The sequence below is a fragment of the Typha latifolia genome, chromosome 6 (genome assembly GCF_019914945.1).
Source record: "Typha latifolia isolate L0001 chromosome 6, TyphaL0001v2, whole genome shotgun sequence".
NCBI classification, from domain to species: Eukaryota; Viridiplantae; Streptophyta; class Magnoliopsida; order Poales; family Typhaceae; genus Typha; species Typha latifolia.
This window is the reverse complement of record NC_133091.1, coordinates 7844432-7868244: the sequence shown is the minus strand read 5'-3', so window position 1 is coordinate 7868244 and position 23813 is coordinate 7844432. Positions and strand designations below refer to the sequence as shown.

The following is a 23813-nucleotide window of genomic DNA, read 5'->3' as shown; positions in this document are numbered from 1 at the left end:
CACTGCCGGTGGTGGCCACTTGTGCCTAAGAAACCCGACGGTGGGAGGCGACATGGCATCACCTCCCTCGCGCCCCATGGGTACCCAATTTGGGTATTCACAGCAAGGGGCTGCAGTGGGAAAACTTTCCAAACTGGTGGGTGGTCGACATTTGATTAATATAGGTATGAAATGACATAAGTATGCATTTTAGTAGACTATTATAGAATTCTACTTGCTTGGGATATTTCTGGAATCCGTCTTACTCTCGTAATCAGTCGGCTCTTCTTGAATTTCAAGATCCTTCCCACACAATAATGGATCTAATAATTTATAAATAAAATAAACATAAGATTAATGGACTTATAAGACTAACTATCTTGTTGTATAAATTAAGTTTGATTTTCTAGGTCCGAATATATTATTTTGTCTTAATTTAAAAAAAATGGTCATTTATAGTCATTCACATTGTAAGTGTCGAAGATAATTGAAAAGACTAATAAATTCAAATACCTATTTTAATTATGTATTAATCATAATTTTATTAATAACATGGTTGAGAAAAATTAAAATAATTACAATTATTGTAACTAACAGAATTTAAGAAAATAACAGACTAATAATAAATTAGTCTAGGGTTAAAGGTTGGGCTGGGCTCAAGGCCCAGCGATTGATCTGATGAAGAAAAGATGAGGCACTGCGTAGAATCCAGGCGGTGGAGCGTCCATAAACTAGGAAACGATCTGCTCTGATACCAAAGCTGATGTAGAACAACGTCTTGATTGTAGAGTTGAGAAGAAAAAGTAGGAAGAAATAATCAAACCTGAGGAATCCACCAATCGGGGTGTCGAAATCCACCAACGTTGGAATCCACCAACAAACACTCAATAGGCAAAAGCTCTCAAAATATTCATTAACCCATAAAAGATGATTACAAGCCTTTATATAGGCCAAATAAAGTAAAAGATAAAAGACAAGATGAAAAAATAGCCCTAGAAGGTGACTAGTCACAACCCTCGTTAAGCCAAAGGGCCACGGGTGCAGCCCTTTTGTGCTTACGAGAATAAACGTAACAAAAAGTGGTGTCCCCACCAACTCTACCGGGGTGGAAGAAACTCAACCCAGTCGAGTGGCTCGGATAGTACTCCAAAATGTCAGGGTCAAGCTGCTGTAACTCCTCGCGAGTGATCCACGTACAATCAGACTCTGGTCGCCCGTGCCATCGAATGAGAAAATAGTGAACCCCTCCTTCTGTAGTAGATGTTATTTGATCATTTAAAATAGCGTCTATCTTTTCTTGTGATGTGGATGGGAAAGGAGAAGTGGTAGGTGGCACAGTAGGGATGTCTAGAAGGGTAGTAGATGTAGCATAGGGTTCGGTGGGGATGTGCATAGGTGGATGGTAGGCTGTTAGATCCTCAATATTAAAAGTACAACTAATGCCATAATCAGGGGGAATATCAATGACATAAGCATTAGCACCAACACATTTCAGAACTTGGAAAGGTCCTGTACTACGGGCATGCAACTTCTAAATAGCTTTCGAAGGGAATCATTTGGGTCTGAGGCGAATCATAACATGATCTCCAACATCGAACTCCTTGGCACGTTTGTGCAAGTCGGCATGTAATTTATACTAGTGATTACTCGCCTCAATTCGCTTAGTGATCTTTTGATGCAAAGAATGAACATGATGTGCAAATATTTCGGCAGACTCAGAGACTCTAGAATGAGATGACATAGGCAACAGATCTAGAGGTTTGCGTGCTTTAAAACCATGAACAACTTCAAATGGGCTCATGCCAATAGACCTATTAATGGAGTTATTATATGCAAATTGGGCTATAGGAAGAATGGCATCCCATTTTTTGTTATGATTACCCACGAGACAGCGCAAAAGATTTCCAAGACTACGATTAACAACCTCGGTTTGACTATCGGTTTGAGGATGATAGGCAGTAGAAAATTTTAATTTTGTGCCAACCATGTGCCGTAAGGTTTTCCAAAAATAGCTCATAAATCGAATATCCCGGTCGGAAACAATAGTTTTTGGAAGACCATATAACTTGACGATATGGGCAAAGTACAATTTGCCCACTTGTGATGCATCAGAGGTCTTAGTACAAGGAATAAAATAGGCCATCTTAGAGAAGCAATCCACAACCACGAGGATTGAATCATGTTTTCTAAATGTGCGAGGCAAGCCCCAGACAAAATCCATACTAACATCCTGCCACGGGTGATCAGGCACAGGTAACGGAGTGTAAAGTCTGGTGTTTTGTTTTCTATGCTTTGCTAACTGACAAGTCCTACATTGACCAACTAATTTTGCGACGTCACGTTTGAGACTTGGCCAGTAGAATTGGCGCTTCACTTCCTCAATGGTCTTATCACGTCCAAAATGACCCGATAGACCGCCGGCATGGATCTCCCAAACAAGGAAGTCACGCACGGACGTACGGGGAACACAAAGCTTGTTAGCCTTAAACAGGTAACCGTCTTGGAGGGAATAACTGTCCAAAGCTAAGTTCGGATCAGTCAGCAAAGTGAGAATGATTTCGCCAAAGTCCGGACAAGTTGTATAATCTTCCTTCATTTTGTCAAACCCAGTGACTTTGATGCTAATGGCAGACATAAGGTAAACCCTTCAGCTAAGCGCATCAGCCGCCTTATTCTCAACCCCAGCTCTATGTTTGAGTACAAAAGTATACTCCTATAAGAACTCGATCCAACGAGCATGTCTCGAATTTAGTTTCTTCTGACAATTTAGGAATCGAAGAGCTTCGTGGTCGGAATAAAGCATGAATTTATGTGGAAGTAAATAATGGCGCCAATAGCGTAAAGCTTGAATAACCGCATAAAATTCCTTATCGTAAGTGGAGTACTTTTTCTTAGCCTCATTTAGTTTTTCACTGAAATAGGCAACAGGATGGCGTTCCTGGCTAAGGACACCGCCGATCCCGATGCCTGAGGCATCACATTCCACCTCGAAAGCTTTAGAAAAGTCAGGAAGACGCATTACAGGCGCTATTGTCATTTTCTTCTTAATCTCTTCAAAAGCTTTATCTGCTGCCTTACTCCAATGAAAATCTCCTTTCTTCAAGCAAGTAGTGATCGGCGACATGATAGTACTAAACTCTCGAATGAAAGTGATAAAAAGTAGCAAGGCCATGAAAGCTATGCACATCATGAATATTCTGTGGTTTCGGCCAATCAACTTATTTAGTATAGGAGCAGATTCGTCGGATGATAGAGTGAGGGTAGTGCTCCCAACTTCACGAGCCACCAAGGCAAACACAATAGAGCCTTGGTTTGCTTCCTTTTCAAATTCTTTAGAATTTATTATGTGCAAACCCTTTTTACTTGGAGCATTTTTCTTGTTATCTTTATTAATTATTTTAGGGCACATAGGATTTATCATAATCTTTTTTCCTTCAAAATTAAAAGAGCACGAGTTGGAACGCCCAAAAATAGTTACATCATGATCAAATAACCAAAGGCGGCCTAAAATAATATGCCCTACATCCATCGGCACAATGTCACACCACATATCTTCCTTATAAGAAAGGAAAGTGATAGGAACGAGGCATCTCTCATTTATAGCAATGGAAGAATCATTTACCCAAGATACCTTATAAGGATTCGAATGAGGTGTAGACTTTAATGCCAGGCGAGATATAACTTTAGAAGAGACGGCGTTAATACAACTCCCACTGTCGATGATGACTTTGTAATCTTTAGTCCCACATTTAATGTAAGTGTGGAATATTGCATTCCTTCGCCAATCATCGATCTCTCAGGGTTGCGTCAAAGCGCAATGAACAACACCAACAGTATGGTCTCCATAATCACGATCTTCATCACTATCTTGGACATCATTAGGGTCAGATTCATAAACTTGTTCATCGAGCTCATTTTTCTCGATAATGTCATCCTGTTCCCCAAGATAAAGGTTCTTTCGAGGACAGTTTGAGGCTACAAGACCAACTTGTTGGCATTTGTAGCATCGATAGGGGTCATTAACAGGTGCAGTTTCATGGAGGGCCCCCTTCCCTTTGTCAGCTTGGGTAGGTGTGGCAGTTTGGGTAGTTTTGGTAGGTACTAATGGTGGTGGAGCTTTTACGCCAACAGGTGCGTAACTAGGAGGGGTGCGTCCAATTGGTCGCCTAGGCAATTGTTACCTATTAACCATCTCGTAGTTCAACGCAAGAGTGTAAGCTTGGTCCAAGGAGGTAACCTCCCGGAAAACTAACTCTCTTCGAATGTCGTCGTTAAGGCCACGCCTAAAATGACTCAGTATCATCACAACATTACTCCTCAGCATATATTCCTCAAATTGGGAGACATAATCACTCACATGCCTATTTCCTTGTTTAAAATTATTCCATTGATCCAAAGGTCACCAAGATAAGAATGTGGCAAATATTTTTCTTTTAATTTTTCTTTCATTTCAGGCCAATGAATTATGAGAGGTTGGTTTCGTCGCACTAATAGTTGTTCTATACTTTGCCAAAATAGTTTGGCCCGGCCGACTAGTTTCATTTGGGCAAATCTAACGCGTCGGTTTTCTGGTAGATCATACCACTCAAAGAAATGGTCCATCTCACAGAGCCAGTCAGTAAATATAGCAGGATCTAAGCGACTCTCAAACATCCACCTTAATATTTTTTATAATTTGATTGTCATGGTTTTGAGATACTCTAAAGGCGACATTGCCTCTAAACCCCCTATTATTTTGAAAATCAAATATATCTTTACGATAATTTTGCCTATGGGGTTCACTCTCAGGACCTCTCTCATGGTGAGGGTAGTATGGAGCCTGTCGATGGGTCTCGACATTAGGAGCGGCACGCGTGGCACCCGTGTTGGAGGCACCGACGTCACTCCTAGTCTCATGTTGGTCACGACCCATCTCAATAGCCTCAAGACGAGCATTGAAGTCGTCCAATCTAGTAGTAATGGTTTCAATGGACTCTTGTAAAAATCGACGAAAATCTTCCATGGTATTGGGTTCCATAACAGGCTGGGATGAAGGGTGAGATACTCTCCTACCACTACGAATGTTCATATAAAGTGTCTCTACCACTAAAAAATAAATGCAATAAATGAATGATGATATGCAAGCTAAGAGATCACAGCGAACAATAAGGGAGTAATAACCAGAATAACCTACAGCCACTTATGAAGTTTTCAGTAAGAGCCAGTTAGACTCAGCAGAAAAATTGCAAACCAGTAGTACAAGCTCCCAAGATCAAGACGGGGACTACAGTTATGTCAAGACTTTCCCTTTAACCTAGCTAGTTCTACCGTTAATATTAATTGTTTTTTTTGTAACAAACAAAAAGAAGTAGGTAGGCAATATTAGGCTCAAGCGCTTGTTGAAATAAAACAAATGAATTAAGCGATGTAAATAGGTAGGCAATAGCAGGCAATAACAGGCTTAATATGTTTATGATCCACACCAACAGAAAGACAGTTGCTATTTTAAGACTAACAAATAACAGTAAAGAAAGGATGGATGTTACTGAATGTCGCACGTCCACTGTAGATGGTGGTCGTGATAACGGTGACCGGAATCCAATAAACAGCACTGTGGCGACGACTATGGTGGAAGGGACAGCGACGGCGGCTGCGATGGCAGGGAGCTGCAAGAATGGCAGCGATGACTACGATGAAGCAGTAGCAGGCCCTCACAGGGGCTGCAGCGACGATAGTAGTAGATGGTGAAGATGGTGGTGAAGATGGTGGCACGGCAGAGAAGGGCCGTGGAAATCGGCGGTGGCGTCGTCCGTGGAGGTCGGCGACAGCGTCAGCGAACAGAGGAAGATGGGATGATGGATGTGAGTGACGGCTGGGGCTAAAGAGGAGGAAGATGACGATGGGTTTGGATTGGGTTGGTTAGGATTAAGTTAGGGAAGTAGATAAGATAGGTATTTATTTAAAAATTAGGGAACTAATTTTCAAAAAATTTGGAAACTAATCCCTAAAATTATGGAAAAGGTAAATAAGAAAAAGAAGAAAAAAAATATCTTCTAAAATTAATTTCGAAACCTAAAATTAAAGATAAAGATGAAACAAACAAACTGAATTTCGGATTTTTTTTTCTCTCTCTTTTTTTTTCTTTTTTTCAGAGAGCTCTTTCTTTCTTTTTTTTCTCTTCTTTTTTTTCAGAGAGCTCTTCTTTCTTTTTCTTTTTTTAATCTAAAACGGGGAAAGAAAATCGATTGAATAAAGCTTACTTGTGATTATCTCCTTCTGATGGTAATGGTTTATTGTTTTCCTCCTTGAGGGTGATCTCCTCCCGTAGCGATCTAGTGTTCGTGGAGCGATTGATCTGACGAAGAAAAGATGAGGCGCTGTGTACAATCCAGGCGGTGGAGCATCCATAAACTAGGAAACGATCCGCTGTGATACCAAAGCTGATGCAGAACAACGTCTTGATTGTAGAGGTGAGAAGAAAAAGTAGGGAGAAGTAATCAAACCCGAGGAATCCACCGACGTTGGAATCCACCAACAAACACTCAATAGGCAAAAGCTCTCAAAATATTCATTAACCCATAAAAGATGATTACAAGCCTTTATATAGGCCAAATAAAGTAAAAGATAAAAGATGAAAATAGCCCTAGAAGGTGACTAAAAGACAAGATGAAAAAATAGCCCTAGAAGGTGACAAGTCACAACCCTCGTTAGGCCAAAGGGTCACAGCTGCAGCCCTTTTGTGCTTACGAGAATAAACGTGACAAAAAGTGGTGCCCCCACCACCCAGTCAGCCTTATGTTGGAGAAGTGGGTTGTGGGCTTACCCATAGCCCACTAGGCTAAAGAAAGAAAAATAACTACAGGTGTGGGTCTTGGCCCACACTATAATTGCCCAGGATTTAGGTGGGCTGGACTTGAGAGCCCAGCCCTTCAAAATAGCTAAACAAAGAAAGATAACTGCTGGTGGTGGCTGCTTGTGTCTAAGAAACCCAACGGTGGGAGGCGGCATGGCATCACCTCCCTCGCGCCCCGTGGGTACCCAATTTGGGTACCCACAGCAAGGGGCTACAGCGGGGAATCTTCTCGGACTGGTGGTTGGTTGACCCGAGGTCGCGGGACGATGAATTTCTCTAGTGAAGGAAGACACAAATAAATTCCTAATTACACATGATTAACTAGGCTATTTTCATATTAAACTAAAGAGGGGATGGAGGTTAACTTGAGGATCGAGGTGAGGGGGTTTTGGTTGGCTGCCGGTGCTCTGGTGACTCGCTGCCCACGACGAAAGCTTCGACGGCTCGGGAGAGAAAAGAGAGGAAGGAAGAACGAGAGAGAGAGAGAGGAATTTTGAAGAGTGAAACCAAACCTAGAAGGTGAGGGGATGGGGTTTTAACTAGGGATGAGGCGAAGAGGGCAGCGGAGTGGAGTTAGCTCCACTTCGGCACACTTCTCTCTCACCTCTTGTAACTAACTACGAGAGGTGGGGGAGGAAGCAGAAGGAGTTAGTGCACGCGCCAATCGCGTGCGTTGCGGTTAGAGTACAAGCACATAGTGCGTGCGCTAATTTTTTTTTATACACGAGTGTTACAATACTCTGCCATCTACAAAGAGTATCTCAAATATAACCATACCCTGCCATCTGCTAAGGGTATCAACATCCATCCAAACTAGGCACCCTTTTAGCTAATAAAAATCTTGTGAGGATAACTCGCCACATATGCCCTGGCGAACGACATGTGTCCGAATGTCTGCTGCGCACACAGACTAATGACCTCGGACGTAAGGCCACAGGATCGCGACTATGTCAAGCGATCACTCATCCATCAAGCGCGTCCGAACCCTCACGCCCACTCGGGTATCCTCACGCTTTCTATCTACTATCCTATCAATCGCATTTCATATTTTACTTCTAAATGCCAGATCATATGCATATATCCAGTACGATAATAAATCAATGCATAATAAGAATTTAGGTGGAACAGGAATCAAGAAAAAAAATAATGCAATGTAGTCTCCAACCATGTAGTCAATACATGCATACTCATGCTAATTTATTACATGTACACTCATGCTAATCTATTACATGCATACTCATGCTACATATCAACTGGACATAACATTATAACAGTATAATCATCTCTCATCATCTCTATTTATCATCATCATACTCATATCCAAGATCAACCTTATTAGATGCATGTTAAAAAATATGCTCAATTGTAATCATCTCTAGATAAAGTCATATAATCATGCTGGAGGCCAAAACATGCATGTATATTATATATAATATAACCTAATTTGCAAAAAGCATCTAGGGGATAAGATTATTTACTTGTCGGATCGAAGACCCAATACACATATCCTTCACATTTATTGATCAATCATCACAAATTACTAGCAAGGTCCACAAGGTCTCAAATAAGGGGGTTGGGATCTGAAAATGTTTAAGTAATATAAAGTTAGTTATTTATTCTTACGATCTGGAACCAAAAGATCAGCTATGGAATAATTCCTTAAGATCTGAATTTATTGCAGGAAGCAGTCCGCGCAACCATAGGAAAATATTCGTCAGATATTCTCTATTAGTCAGAAAATTACGAAACCAATTTGGTTGGATCCGTACCTTCCAAATCTAGATATTCGAACTATAGTAGGATTGAAAACACGGAATAACATGGGAATAGTGTGGTGACGGGTGAAGTGGATGTTAGGGTTATGGATCGGTATGGAGATAAGGGTGGATTGTGGAAGTGATGAAGGAAAGTAGACGAAGGGAACAAAGTGGTCGAGATCCCAAAGAAGAGGGGTGACTCGACAATTGAGGGAGATTAGAAGCAAGGAGAAACCTTGCCAATGATAGATGTGTAAGGATAGTGAAGATGGAGGGAAGAAATCAAGAATCCAATAGCACAATGAAGTTGGTTGCCATCCACATATTTATAGAGGCTAGCCAACAAGTCCTAAAATAATATAAAACCCTAATTCTAGAGGATTCCCGTCGATCGCGTTCGAACGCACTCAAAAAGCCCCTTCTCTGGATTTGCGAACGCAACACAGACGTTCGAACGCGGGCATTCACAAGGCATTCACAAGGCGTTCGCAAGGCATTCACAAGAGCATTTGAACGCGACCAACATAAATTTTATTTTAATGAAAATAAACACCTAATGCAATAAGAAAGAATCCTAACTAAGTGTATCATTTATCCAATTGGGATTCATTTGTGTAACATATGATAATTTATTAGGTTTAAAATTTATTTTTTTATTTTTATTAAATAATTTGACCTATATCATATATCTAATTATAATAATATTAATATTTTATTATTCTAATTGTAGATTTATTTATAAAACCATAGTTTGCTAATTATATATTAAGTATATAATAGTCAATCTCTTTTGATAAAAAAACGTAAACGAGCTACATGTACAATAATATAAATTAAAATACAAGCACTTTAATTATTTTGTCACTACTACCCTTACTAAACAAATTAAGAGTTGCATATAAAATAATCTTTACTTAATCATGTAATATAAACATTAAGTAAGCCTACTATTATATTACATGCATAATAATGTATAATAAGTTGTACATATATGTATATATATACCTAATTATAAAGACATGTATTGATCTAATAAAATTATACGAAGTTAAAAATATATTTATGTACAAATATTTATAATTATAATTAACTCAAATTATACTAATTACACTTATCTTATAACCATGTTACTCAATATATCTATTCTTAAAAAATTAAACTAAAAATCTAATTTAGATTCACTAAATAACATAATTAATTTAGACATGTTTTATTGCCAAAGAAGGTAAAACGAAGAGAGGAAAAAGAAGTAGAGGAAAAGAAGAAGAAGAAGATGAAGATGAAGAAGAAGAAGAGGAAGAAGAAGAAGTAGAGAAGGGAAGGGAGGGAGGCTCACCTAGGCTGTGGCGGTGGCGGTGGCTGTGGTGACGGCGACGACGACAACGGTAGGCTAGCGTTAGTAAGTGAAGAGGAAGAGAGCTTGAGAGAGAGAGAGAGAGAGAGAGAGAGGCGATGAAAGAGAGAGGAGCGGCGGCGCTGGGGCCTTCCGCGGCCATATGGCTGCAGCCGGTTGGCTACGGCAGCGGCGGTGGTCGCGTGGCGCCTCACCACGTAGTGCGGCCAGCCACATCGTTACCAAATTATTTAATTTTATTATTTTTATTATTTTTTGGGGCAAATTGTTACACGTAAGAATGCGATCGATGGGAATCCTCTAGAACTAGGGTTTCATATTGTTTTAGCACTTGTTGGCTAGCCTTTATATATATGTGGATGACAGCCAAATTCATTAGGGAATTAGATTATTGAATTCTTGCCTCTTATCTTCTCTTTAGACTTCTCCCTCCTCCCTCTTCACCAACCTTCCATCTCTACCGTTGGCATGGCTTCTCCTAACTTCTAATTTCCCTCGACTTGTCGAGCCACCCCTCTTTTTGGGATCTTGACCGCTCTGTTCCCTTCGTCTACATCATTGAACCACATCCAAAATCCACTTTCATCTCCATAACCATCCATAACCCTAACATCCACTCCACCCGTCACCACCATTATAACCCACATTATTCCGTGTTTTCATCCCTTCTCTAGTTCAAATCTATGAAGGGCATAAACACAAAAGTTGTTGAAAGTTACGGATCTAACCTAACTGGTTTCATAATTTTCTAACTAAATTAGAATATTTGACGAATATTTTCCCACAATTGCACGAACTGATTTCTACAATACATTCAGATCTTGAAGGAATAGTTGCGTAGCCTATCTTTGATTCGAGAACTTGCCAAAATGGTATCAGAGCTTATCAAAGTGGTATCAGAGTTTATCAATCGGTATCAGAGCGTATTAAAGTGGTATCAAAGCTTATCAATTGGTATTAGAGCTTATCAAAGTGGTATCAGAGCTTATCAACGAGGTGAGCTATAAACGTGAAGTGGTATATAAGATAGTTTAACCAGATATTGAGTTGTATCAGACGATGTTGTGAATGCCAAGATCGCGTTCGCAAATCCAGAGAAGTGAGAAATATGTGTGTTCGAACGCGATCGGGCGCATTTGAACGCGATCGGGCGCATTTGAACGCGGTCGGCGAAAATGTATTGTTTAGGGTTATTTTGAATTGTTTGGTTAGCCTCTAAAGGTGTGGATGGCAACCATGGAGTCATTATTGATGAATTGAGTTTTTGCCTTGTCTCCTTCGTCTTCTTCTCTCTCGTTCTCTCGATCTCCGGCGGCGCCGCTTCTAGCCTCCCTCGACCGGCCAATCACCCTAGTCTCTTAGGGGTGGCCCACTCCTCCCCCTTCTTCCAATCTATCCAACATTTGCCCTAACCCTTCCATCACACATAACCCTTCCACCACCACTTATTCACCGGTGCCACCCCATTAACGCTTGTTCACCACCATCCACCATTATCTAGGATCTCGTGCCTCCATCCATTGATCCTAAGATAGACCCCCTTACGTTTGTCCACTAATCGGACGATATTTCACGATTCCTACATCTGATACGCCTAAAACTCAATTTGTTAGAAAGATCAGGGCTACGATATATCAAAATCTCATGTCCATCCGACAGCGGCATCGTTCGGGATCTATTTTCAAAGTTCCGTGTTAGATCCTGTCCAGATCTGAAAATCGGAATAGATAGAATCTTGGCTCAAAGGGGGAGATCGTATCATGCAACACATTGTGATTTCCAACGTGATGTTCTTAAAATGTTGAAATATTGTATGGTCTATTGTTTTCTATTATTCATGTTGGCTATGTTCTGTAAATATATTTAAAGTTGAGAACTTCTTGGTTGTATTTTTTTTATTATTCGAATTGTTGCAAAAATATTTTGTAAATCAGTTTTGTTGAATAGTAATGTTTGTATATTGTATTTTATAAAATTATTGCAGAAATATTCATTGTTCTATGTGTTTTTGTAATTTTTGTAATTTTTTGTTGCAGAAATATTCATCAGTCCATAAATGTTTGTAGGTGAAGTATCCATTTTAACTTGTCCAAATTTTTTGTTGTAGAAATATTCATTATTGCAGAATTGTTTATTAGTAATATTGCATGTGTTAAACACAAGCATTGCATGTGTATTACAATAGCACTATATATCTAGCCCTCAACCATTGCATAGAATGAGTGTTACATAAGCATTGCCAACCATTGCATACATAGAGCCCCTTATATATGCAACGCCAGCACACGATCATTGCATAGAAAGAGTGTTACATAGCTTTGCGGATCATTGTATATATAGAACTCTATATATGCAATGCTAGTGCACGAGCGTTACATAGCTTTGTGGATCATTGCATACATAAAGCCCTATATAAGCAACGCCAGCGCACCACCATTGCATAGAAAGAGCGTTACATATCTTTGCGGACCATTACATACATAGAGCCCTATATTTGCAATGCCAGCATGCGATCATTGCATAGAAATAGCGTTACATAGCTTTGTGGATCATTCTATACAAAGAACCTTATTATATATGTAACCCTAGTGCATGGGCATTACATAGCCTTGTGGATCATTGCATACATAAAGCCCTATATAAGCAATGCCAGCACACTACCATTGCATAGAAAGAGCGTTACATACCTTTAAGGACCATTGCATACATAGAGCCCTATATATGCAACGCCAGCCCATGACCATTATACATACTCAAGCATTGCGTACTTATTAGATCATGCTCTTTGCCATAACTGCTCAACGCACAACTATCACTAGCGAGGAGCATTGCACTCCTATAGGTATGTTTTATTTAACCGTTTGTGTAAATTTGAAAGACGAACTGTTGGAATCTAAACCACCTCCCTCTTCCCTATTCTCTATAGAGTTCTTCGAAAATATACACAGCATATTTCACACTCTCTACCCTCTGAGATGAAGACATCGACCCTTGGATTCATCAAGATTTTGGCCTTTTTTTTACTAATAACATGTCGGGAGTGGGCAAAACGATAAGAAGAATTTGGCAGTTGAGGCTACACAAATGGATCTTCTCAAAGAACATGCTAGGGTTCTTTTGATCGAATATTTTTCCAAATTTTTTTGTCTGATATTATAGAAGGGTTGATTATGTAGCAAAGATTATTTTTTGAGATTAAGCAATCTTATCTATGCAAAGCCCTTTTCTGGAAATTTGTGCATTTATAGTAGATTTCTGTACTAAATTTTTTGTTAATAAACTCGTAGGAGTAGCTCTGGACTGTTTCATGTTGGTTTATCTTTGTGATGTAGGGCTTCAATTTATGTAGTATATGTTTTAAGCTTGTCTATAGCAGATTTATGTACTAATTTTTTTTAATAAACATAGTAGGATATGTGTTTGTCTATATTGGAATATAGAGCTTCAATTATAGCAAATTTTCTCGTCTTCTAATTGCAAGTATCTTGTTCTTCACAGGCTACTTGTTCTCCTGAATGCACGGATATTGTGTTGCGCAAAAGGACCCTTATTTTAGGTAATTAAGATTTATCAATGTCAGCATGTTTTTTAATATTAGAGCAGTAGTAATATTCATTGATTTATTGTTTGCAGTATCTCGGAGTCGTATACAAAATCAAAGAGTTGATGAACAAAAATCCGATGCTTTCAATTAGGGAAGCTCAAGGTCGTCTCCAGCATTTGCAGGGACGACAGCAAGGCAAGGTCATATATGTGAACAGAGCAGTAATATTGTTGCCCATGTTTCTATATGAGTACACTTCTATAGCAAGTCACAGCTTAGTTCCGTATTTGTTCCCTCGGCTGTTTCGTTGGACTGCTATAGTAATTCAAAGGAGTAGCACCAATAGGAACACTATTTACTGATACGATCTCTCCTTTAGGCTAAGGTTCGATCTCTTCCAATTTTTAGATCTAGATTGAATCTGGCATGGAACTTTATAAAGAATTGGTTCGGGCAAGGCCGAACCCACCCCATGGTTAGGCCCGATCTGGGCCTTCAATGCCGATACATGGAAGACCAGGTAGATCCTAGTCCCCTCAGGTAGGTCCAACAGGTAAGCTTCTGGACCGATTTGTTGTAGCACTAGGTACAGACCAAAGTACTTGTGACCCAACTTCTAGTTCAAAATTGGCCTCAATGTGGATTGCCGGTACAGTTGAGCTCGAACGAACACCCATTGATCCATCTCAAACTCTCGCTCACGCCGACCTTTGTCATGAGTCTGCTTCATGCGGTTTTGGGTTGTTGCTAAGTGAATCTTGAGTCGTCTCAAGGTTTCATCTCGATCAGCAAGTTCCAAGTCGAGCTCGGTTCTATCTATCGCCGCGAGTCTATCGTAGGTACGCAAGATAGGGGGAGTCATGCTAATGCTAGAGTGATGAGCGGTATTGTATGACCACTCGGCCCATGAAAGGAATTTGACCCAATCCTTTGGTCGGTTCGCCACAAAGCATCGCAAGTATTTCTCCAGTCCGTGTTTCACCACCTCGGTTTGGCCATCCGTCTCGGGATGATAAGCTGAACTAAGGTTGATTCGAGTCCCTTGTAATCTGAAGAACTTGGACCAAAACTTGCTGATGAAGATGCGATCCCAGTCTGACACGATCGTCCTAGGCATCCCATGCAAGCGCGTCACTTTCCGAACAAAAATTTCATCAACTTTTTTCGCTAAAAATGGGTGCGACAATGCTATGAAATGAGCATATTTGCTCAGCCTATCCACCACAACAAACACCACCGATTGTCCTCAGACCTCCGGCAGCCCTTCGATGAAGTCCATGGAGATGTCCTCCCAAATATGCTCCGGTATAGGCAGTGGTTGCAACAACTTGCTGGGTTTGAGCATCTCCAATTTGACTTGTTGGCAGATTTGGCATTCACGCACATATTTCTTCACGTCCGACTTCATCGTTGTCTGTGTACAGTTTTGGGCCAGCCGCTTGTAGGTACGTAAGACCCCTTTATGGCCTGCTATAGGAGTATCATGGAAGTGTGCCATCAATAGTCTCCGTAGCTCCTCGTCCGGGGGTACCTTGATCCGCCCACGCTCGAGTACCAACTCGTCGCACTCCTCATGCTCAGGGTGGCTTAATGGGTTCTCTCGCAGCCCCTCCATGAGTCGGACCAGATCACTATCCCCTGTGCTGGCTCTCCGTAGATCTAAGAAAAAAAGGAAAAGTGGGTGCTGAGAAAGAGACGAGCTCACTTGCGTCCCCTATGCTTGGAAATTCAATCAGCTGTTGATTTCCATCTAGCAACACTCTTTGGTCATTCCTCCTAAATGCTAATGAGAGGTTTGTAAAGTCAAATGTCACGGGCCCCAAGCTTCGAAGCCATTGACTCCCTAAAACAATGTTGACACCTCGCAAGGCTAACGGATAAAGGTCCAATGTGAAACATTGGCCTTGCACCTCCAACTCCACACCTCCACAAATGAAATCTGCTTGCAATGTGGTGCTGTCTCCAATCATCACATCGAACCCTTCCATGGTTTCCGATTCAAGCCCAATCTTCCTAAGAATCCTCTTGTCAATGAAGTTGTGGGTGGAACCGGTGTCGATCAAGATTCTCACTATGGTTGTCTTGATTACACCGTTCACCCGCAAGGACATTGGTGCAGCTGTCCCCGAGTTGGCGTGGAGGGAGATTTCGGCTATTATGTCCTCCATGGGTTGCTCCTCAGCTACTTCTCCTTGATGTCTAGCCACACCTTTAACTTCAGTTGCAAACTCATCCTCCACATCCTCCAATCCATCTATTAGCATCACCGATCCCATCGGTTTAGCGCAGCGATGTCCGGGTACAAACTTCTTATCACAACAAAAGCATAGGCCTTTGGCCCTTCGTTCCTCCACTTGAGCAGGTGAGTGCTCGTCCCGGACCTCTAGGTGCATACTTCACATTTTGGGATGGCTTCAGGGGTGCTCGATGTGACACCCACACTCTGAACACGTGCATAGCACGAGCCCACACGACACGTGCATAGCACCTGACCAATCGGTTTATTACTGACAATCAAATAAACATGTAGTAACATTATAATTTTCTTCACAATATCTAAACTAAGAATAACCCAAGTCTAACTGTCAACAGCATACAGATAACCTTACTTGGGCCCCACATAGGCCACAACACATCATCAAGAGCTCTTCACAACTACATATACACAACAGAGGTATATACATAATTATACAAGTACAAAGTCACCTGCTAAGGTATAAGACAAGGATACAGATACACTTTGTAGAATGTCTACTATTACATCAGATAAGATAACTCAACTGGCATACAACACTAACCACACCCTACTCCTCACGCACCAGCAAGACCTCTAAGGGAGTATCCTGTTCTTCTCGATCACCTGGGTTTTTGGAAAGTAGAAAACAAGAGAGTCATGAGCTAAAGGCTCAATGAATAGACCTTACCCCAAATCAGTGATGCTAAGCAGAGAGTAAATCAAGTACTGGATAATATGAATCAGAAAGAGTATCATATCATGAATGAGTAAATGAATGTGTCCTCAATACTACATAAATGAAATATAGATAACATGTCATGTCATAAATGATAAAAATACATAATCCTCGATAATGAATAAACAGATCACCACGTCATATGATCATCATAACTCTCTCTCAAATATGACACACGATGCATGCCGACCCTGACAATGCTATGATATCAGATAAAATTATATATGATGTATATTGACCACTCAATAATCAGGTATGTCAGATAATAATGAAGTCATATGCATTTCTTAACATCACGATCATTACCGATATCTCAGTATAATATCGTCGTACTAGACCCATCGTGCACAGTCAATACCCGCACCCGGTCTCAACATCATGCCCGAAGGCTCGAGCATACTCGCCATCCGCAAAGAGTATCTCAAATATAATCATACCCCGCCACCTGCTAGGTATCAACATCCATCCGACCGGGCACACACATAGTTGATAGAAACCTCGTGAGGATAACTCGCCACATATGCCCTGGCGAATGGCATGTGTCCGAATGTCTGCTGCGCACACAGACTAACGACCTCAGACGTAAGGCCAACATGATCGCGACCATGTCGATCGATCAATCATCCACCAAGCGCGTCCTAACCCTCGCGCCCACTCGGGTATCCTCACGCTTTCTATCAACTATCATAACAATCACATTTCATGCTTTCCTTCTAAATGATAAATCATATGCATATATCCAGTACGATAACAAGTCAATGCATAATAGGAATTTATGTGGAATAGGAATCAAGAGAAAATGATGCAATGTAGTCTCCAACTGTATCGTCAACACATGCATACTCATGCTAATCTATTACATGCATACTCATGCTATAGATCAACTCGGTAAACAATCATAACAGTAGAATCATCTCTGATCATCTTTATATATATCACCAATGTACTCTTATTCCAAATCAGCGAAATCAAATGCATGATAAAATATGCTCGACTATAATTATCTCTAGATAAAATCATATAATTATGCTGGAGGTCAAAATATGCATATACACAAATATATAATGTAACCTAATTTGAGAAAGGCGTCTAAGGGATAAGACTACTCACACCACTGCAAATTCCAAACCACCACTCGTTCACGCTATTACGATATCGATCACGCCTCGATAGCTAAGTCCACGGAATCTTGAACAGGAGGGTCGGGATCTGAAATTATTTATAGCAAATATGTCAGTCGTTCTATTAATTTAAAATTAACCAGACAAAAAAATAGTTTCTTATTGTAATTATGTACTCTTCAAATATATTTTTTTGTTATTTATCAATCATAATTATATTATTTATTTGTGTATTTAGAGTATATTTTATCTGTCTATTATTCTCTTTGATAATTAAGAAAATAAGAATTAAGTTACTACAATTAATTACGTAAAAATATACGTACATAACCCTAAAATTCGTTAGGATTAAAATAGTAATTTATATTGCAGGCATTTTGTTAAACATGGTATAATTAGAACTATATACTAGCTATGATATAATTATATTTAATTTGTATAACTTAATTACATTAAATTAACTAAGCTAACCTAATTGTGCATATATATATATATATATATATATAGAAAGAGAGGAGAGAGAAAACAAAAAAACAGAAAATAGAATTGCATTTAGTGCTGGGCTGGGCTCAAAGACCATGCACAAGAAGGCGCCGGGCCGAGCCCGGCCGCCACTTGCAGAGTGCAGACAGAGGAGAGGAGGAAAGAAGGAGGAGGAGAGGAAAAAGGAAGAGAAGAAGAAGGAGAAGAAGAAAGAAAAAGAAGAAAAAAAGAGGGTTGGGCCATGGGGGAGGGGTGCGGCCGCTTGTGGCCACTCAGCGGTCGGCCTCTCGCCGACGGCTCAATACTCCGGCGGTTCCGAGAGGAAGCCGACAAGGAGAAAAAGAGAAAAAGAGAGAGAGAGAGAGATATAGAGTGGGAGAGAGGGAGGGAGAGAGAGGGAGGGAGGCTCACTGGAGCTAGAGGAGGTGGCGGCGGCAGTGGGTAAAGAGAGAGGGTGTTTGGGAGAGAGAGAGGAAGAGAGAAAGGTCAGCGAGAGCTCGAAAGAGAAAGAGAGAGAGAGAGAGAGAGAGAGAGAGAGAGAGAAAGAAAAGGGGAAGAGAGGCGGTGGGGAGGGAGGCTGCGGTGGCGGCGGGGGCCCACCGCGCCAGCTGGCTCGGCCAGGTTGGCCGGGCCAGCGCTGGGGGCGCGTGGCGCCCACCTCGGCTGCCACTGCATGGCACGAGCTGTCGTGCCATGCAGTGCAAAAATAATTTTTTTTTTTTAACCTTGGGTTATTACATTTTCCTTCCCCCCTTATAAAAATTTCGACCTCGAAATTTACATACCTCTAAATAATTCTGGATATTTGGATCGTATCTCATCTTCACGTTCCCAAGAAGCCTCTTCTACTGCATGGTTCCTCCACAGGATTTTTACTAAGGGTATAACTTTTGTTCTTAATACTTTATCTCTTCTAGCAAGAACCTTCACAGGCTGCTCTTCATATGATAAATTTTGCTATAGCTGAACTGGTTCATAATGAATCACATGTGAAGGATCTGATATATATTTCCTTAGTACTGACACGTGGAACACATTATGAATTTGTGCTAAATCAGGGGGTAAAGCTACTCTATAAGCTACAAGTCCCACTCGTCCAAGAATCTCATAAGGTCCTATATACCTAGGACTCAACTTTCCTTTCTTTCCAAAGCGAAACACACCCTTCCAAGGTGAAACTCTTAAGAACACTTTATCTCCAACCTGAAACTCCAAATCACGCCTTCTATTATCAGCATAACTTTTCTGTCTACTTTGTGCCACCTTCATATGTTCTCTAATTATCTTTATCTTCTCAACTGTAGCTTGCACTAGTATTGAGTTTTCAACCTTCTTTTCTCCAACTTCTTCCCAATTGATTGGTGACCTGCATTTCCTGCCATATAATGCTTCATAGGGAGGCATACCAATACTAGCATGATAGCTGTTATTATAAGCAAACTCTATCAAGGGTAAGTATTTGTCCCAGCCCAAACCAAAATCAATTACACAAGCTCTCAACATATCCTCTAATGATTGAATAGTACGCTCAAATTGACCGTCTGTCTGAGGATGATAGGCTGTACTAAACTGTAGTTTTGTTCCAAAAGACTGATGAAACTGCTTCCAAAATCTAGACATAAAACGAGGATCTCTATCTGAAGTGATACTAATAGGAATTCCATGGTGAGCAAAAATTTCATCTCTAAACAATATAGCTAACTTTTCCATTGAATCAGTAGTACTAACTGGTAAAAAAATGTGCTGACTTGGTTAATCTATCAATAATCACCCAGATCGCATTCTTCCCTTTCTGTGTCTTTGGTAATCCTGTCACAAAATCCATATTAATGTGTTCCCATTTCCATTCAGGAATCTGCAAAGGTTGTAGTGCGCCTGCAGGCCTTTGATGCTCAATCTTGACTTGCTGACACGTCAAACACTTAGCTACAAATTCCCCAATATTTCTTTTCATTCCTTCCCACCAGAATTTCTTCTTCAACTCATGATACAATTTTGTTCCCCCGGGGTGCATAGCATAAGCAGAAGCATGAGTTTCATTTAAAATTTCATTTCTAAGTCCTTCACAATTAGGAACATATAATCTGCCTCTAAAACGTAGTATCCCGGTAGAGTCTATAGAGAAATTTGGTTTACTGGAATTCTGCACTTGTTTCACAATTTGCATAGCCTTAATATCAGTCTTCTGAGATGCACTAATTTTATCTATCAATGTAGGTTTGACAGTAAATTGTGCAAGTAAACCAACTCCACCACCCTTGGCCACAATTGGAACTTCTAGCCTTTGCAGATCCTTAAGTATCATAGTTTGTTGGGTAATCAAAAATGCTAGACTCCCAGCTGACTTCCTACTTAAGGCATCTGCAACAACATTTGCTTTACCAGGATGATAATTTATAGTACAATCATAATCCTTCACTAATTCCAACCATCTCCTTTGTCGCAAATTAAGTTCTTTCTGAGTAAACAAATATTTAAGACTTTTATGATCTGTAAAAATTTCGCATTTTTCCCCATATAGATAGTGTCGCCAAATCTTTAAAGCAAACACTACAGCAGCCAATTCCAAATCATGAGTAGGATAATTCTATTCATAATCTTTTAACTGCCTAGATGCATAAGCCACTACATTACCATTCTGCATTAAAACAAAACCTAATCCTTTACGTGAGGCATCACAATACACTTGAAATCCTATTCCACTCGAAGGAATAATCAGAATTGGTGCACGAGTCAATCTTCTTTTTAATTCTTGAAAACTATTTTCACACTCTTCATTCCACTCAAACCTTTGATTCTTCCGAGTCAACCTGGTAAGGGGCATAGCTATCTTTGCATACCCTTCTACAAACCTCCTATAATATCCAGCCAGACCAAGAAAACTACGCACTTCCGTGATATTAGTTGGTTGACTCCATTTCAATACAGCATCTATTTTGGACTGATCCACACCGATCCCTTCTCCCGTGATACAACATGTCCTAGGAAGACTACCCGATCTAGCCAGAACTCACATTTTGAAAATTTGGCAAATAACTTCTTTTCCCTCAAGATCCGGAGAATTACCCTCAAGTGATACTCATGTTCTTCCTCACTAGCTGAATATATTAGTATATCATCAATGAAAACTATTACAAACTGATCCAAATAAGGTTGAAAAACTCTATTCATCAAATCCATGAAGACAGCTGGAGCATTGGTCACTCCAAATGGCATGACCAAAAACTCATAATGTCCAAACCTAGTACGAAAAGGGTTTTAGAAATATCCTCCTCACGAACTTTTAACCGATGGTAACCAGTCCTCAAGTCTATTTTAGAGAATACTCTAGCTCCCTTTAACCGATCAAACAAATCATCAATGCGAGGTAAAGGATATTTATTTTTTATTGTCACTTGGTTCAGTTGTCTATAGTCTATACACGGCCCGAGTGTCCCATCCTTCTTCTTAACAAAAAGAACAGTGCTCCCCAAGGAGAGACACTAGGTCTTATGAAGCCTTTCGTAGTAGTTCTTCCAACTGTACCTTAAGTTCCTTCAATTCTATTGGTGCCATTCTATAGGGAGCTTTAGAAATAGGTGAGGTATCGGGAGCTAGATCAATTGAAAAGTTTACTTCCCTGTTCGGGGTAATCCGGGAGATCATCCGGGAAAACATCGGGAAAATCTTTAACAACTCGAACATCTTCTAATTTAATCTGTTTATCAAGTATCCCCGACGAGACAAGCTAAAATACCTGCACATCCTTTCTTTAGTAACCTATAGGCTTCAAATGCAGAGATTATCTTCATAGGGTTGCTGGACTTATTGCCCTTAATTCTATATTCTGCTCCATCAGCTAAATTCATTACAATTTCCTTTCTATAGCAATCTATGTTGGCATGATATGCAGCTAGCCAATCCATTCCCAAGATAACATCAAAATCTGTCAGCTCTAGTGGCAAAAGATCTACTTTGAACTCTCTATCACCAAAACTAATTGTGCAAGATTTATAAGCCGAATCAATAACAACTGTCTCTCCCACTGGTGTGGCAATCAACAGAATATCCTCTAAAGGTTCCATTTGAATATCAGAATGGCAAGCAAAAGAACTAGAAATAAAAGAATGTGTGGCACCCGGATCAAACAAAACTCTTGCTGTACGAGAAAATAAATTCAGAGTACCTGTGGCCACATCATTAGATGCCAAAGCATCGTGCTCCGTCATCGCGAAGATCCGACCACCTCTAGACTTTCGACCAGACTGAAAGGAAGCTGCCCCGCTAACTCCTCTGCCTCGGCCAGCCATAGCAGATACCCCAAAAGGTGCAGTTCTAGAAGATGTTGCAGCAGCAGGAATTGGGGCGGTGGCGGCGCGTGGACAATCACGACGGATATGACCGAGCTGCCCACACTCGTAGCATAAACGTGGGTTGGGGCAATCTCGAAGATGATGCCCAAACTTCCCACACCCGAAACAGCTACGACTCCTCACTGGTGATCCACCAACCAATCCACTCCCTCTGCCCCCGGAAAGTGGTCCATTCACACTAACTTGAGACACTGCTTGGCTAAGTCCTCCCGATCCCCGTGAATCAGATTTGTTAGTAGATGAACCAGCACTAGAACTTCCCCGATAAGGATGGTAAGAAAGGCGACGCTGTGGCTGCGAAGGCGGTAGGCTCTGGCTAGAAGAAGGAACTCTAGAACTCCCGCCTCGTCCAGACTGTGTCCCAGATCGCCGAGCTTCCATAGCCCTCTTCTCCTGAATCACCCCCTCAAGTGCCATCGCCCTTTCTACTGTATCAGCATAAGGGATGAGGCCTGCTGCCTCCAAGCTCTGACGTATAGCATAATTCAGTCCATGCTTGAAGCGTCGAGTTCTGGCTGCTTCATTTGGAACTTGGTGGGGTACAAAACGGGCTAAAGCATTAAATTTAACCTCGTACTCTGCTACCGCCATAGGACCCTGACGTAAATGTAGAAATTCTTCTTCCATTTTTTCTTTCCTCCAAGCTGGAAAATGCTTTTGATCAAAGGCATCCAGAAATAACTCCCAAGTGATGACAGCGTCCCCTATCCTTGATTTTATCAGTCTTTCTGTAGCTTTCCACCATTGTTCTGCCTCACCTCTGAGCATAAAGGCAGCAAAGGCTACTTTCTGCTGATCATTACATCCTAAAGTATCCAACATTTTCTCTATGTCTGATAACCATCCACTGGCCTCCAGTGGATCAACACCTCCACTGTAAATCGGGGGGTTCAACTGCATAAACTTATTTAAGGTGATGCCCGCTGTAGGAGGCGGCTTAGAACTTTCTGCTGATATGCCAGCTCCTCTACCTCGAAGGATTTCCTCAATAAGTCTTTCTTGACTGTCCAAAAGGCGCGAAATATGATCACGCTCCTCTACGGATGGAGGAACTTCTGGAGTCTCAGTAGGGGCCTCCGCTGTGGAGGTCACCCTAGACTGTGAACCTCTGCGACGGGGTGGCATCTTTCTGTAGAAATGATCAAATTCATCACTAATTAGCGATCAAGAAAAATTTTAAAAATTTATCTCTTGTGTGACCCTAAGACCGTAGTATTTTCCTAGACACAAGGTGACAATGTACAAAAGCTCTTGATGATATGCCGGATACTTAACAAACCTAGACTCTGACACCACTCTAAAATGTGACACCCACACTCTGAACACGTGCATAGCACCTGACCAATCGGTTTGTTACTGACAATCAAATAAACACGTAGTAACATCATAATTTTCTCCACAATATCTAAACTAAGAATA

At 40.8% G+C, this 23813-nt stretch overlaps 1 pseudogene; it reads right to left on the bottom strand.

The window, feature by feature from the left end:
- Positions 1-3775: 3775 nt before the first annotated feature.
- Positions 3776-23519, bottom strand: LOC140790569 (uncharacterized; annotated as a pseudogene).
- Between the last annotated feature and the right edge of the window lie 294 nt (positions 23520-23813).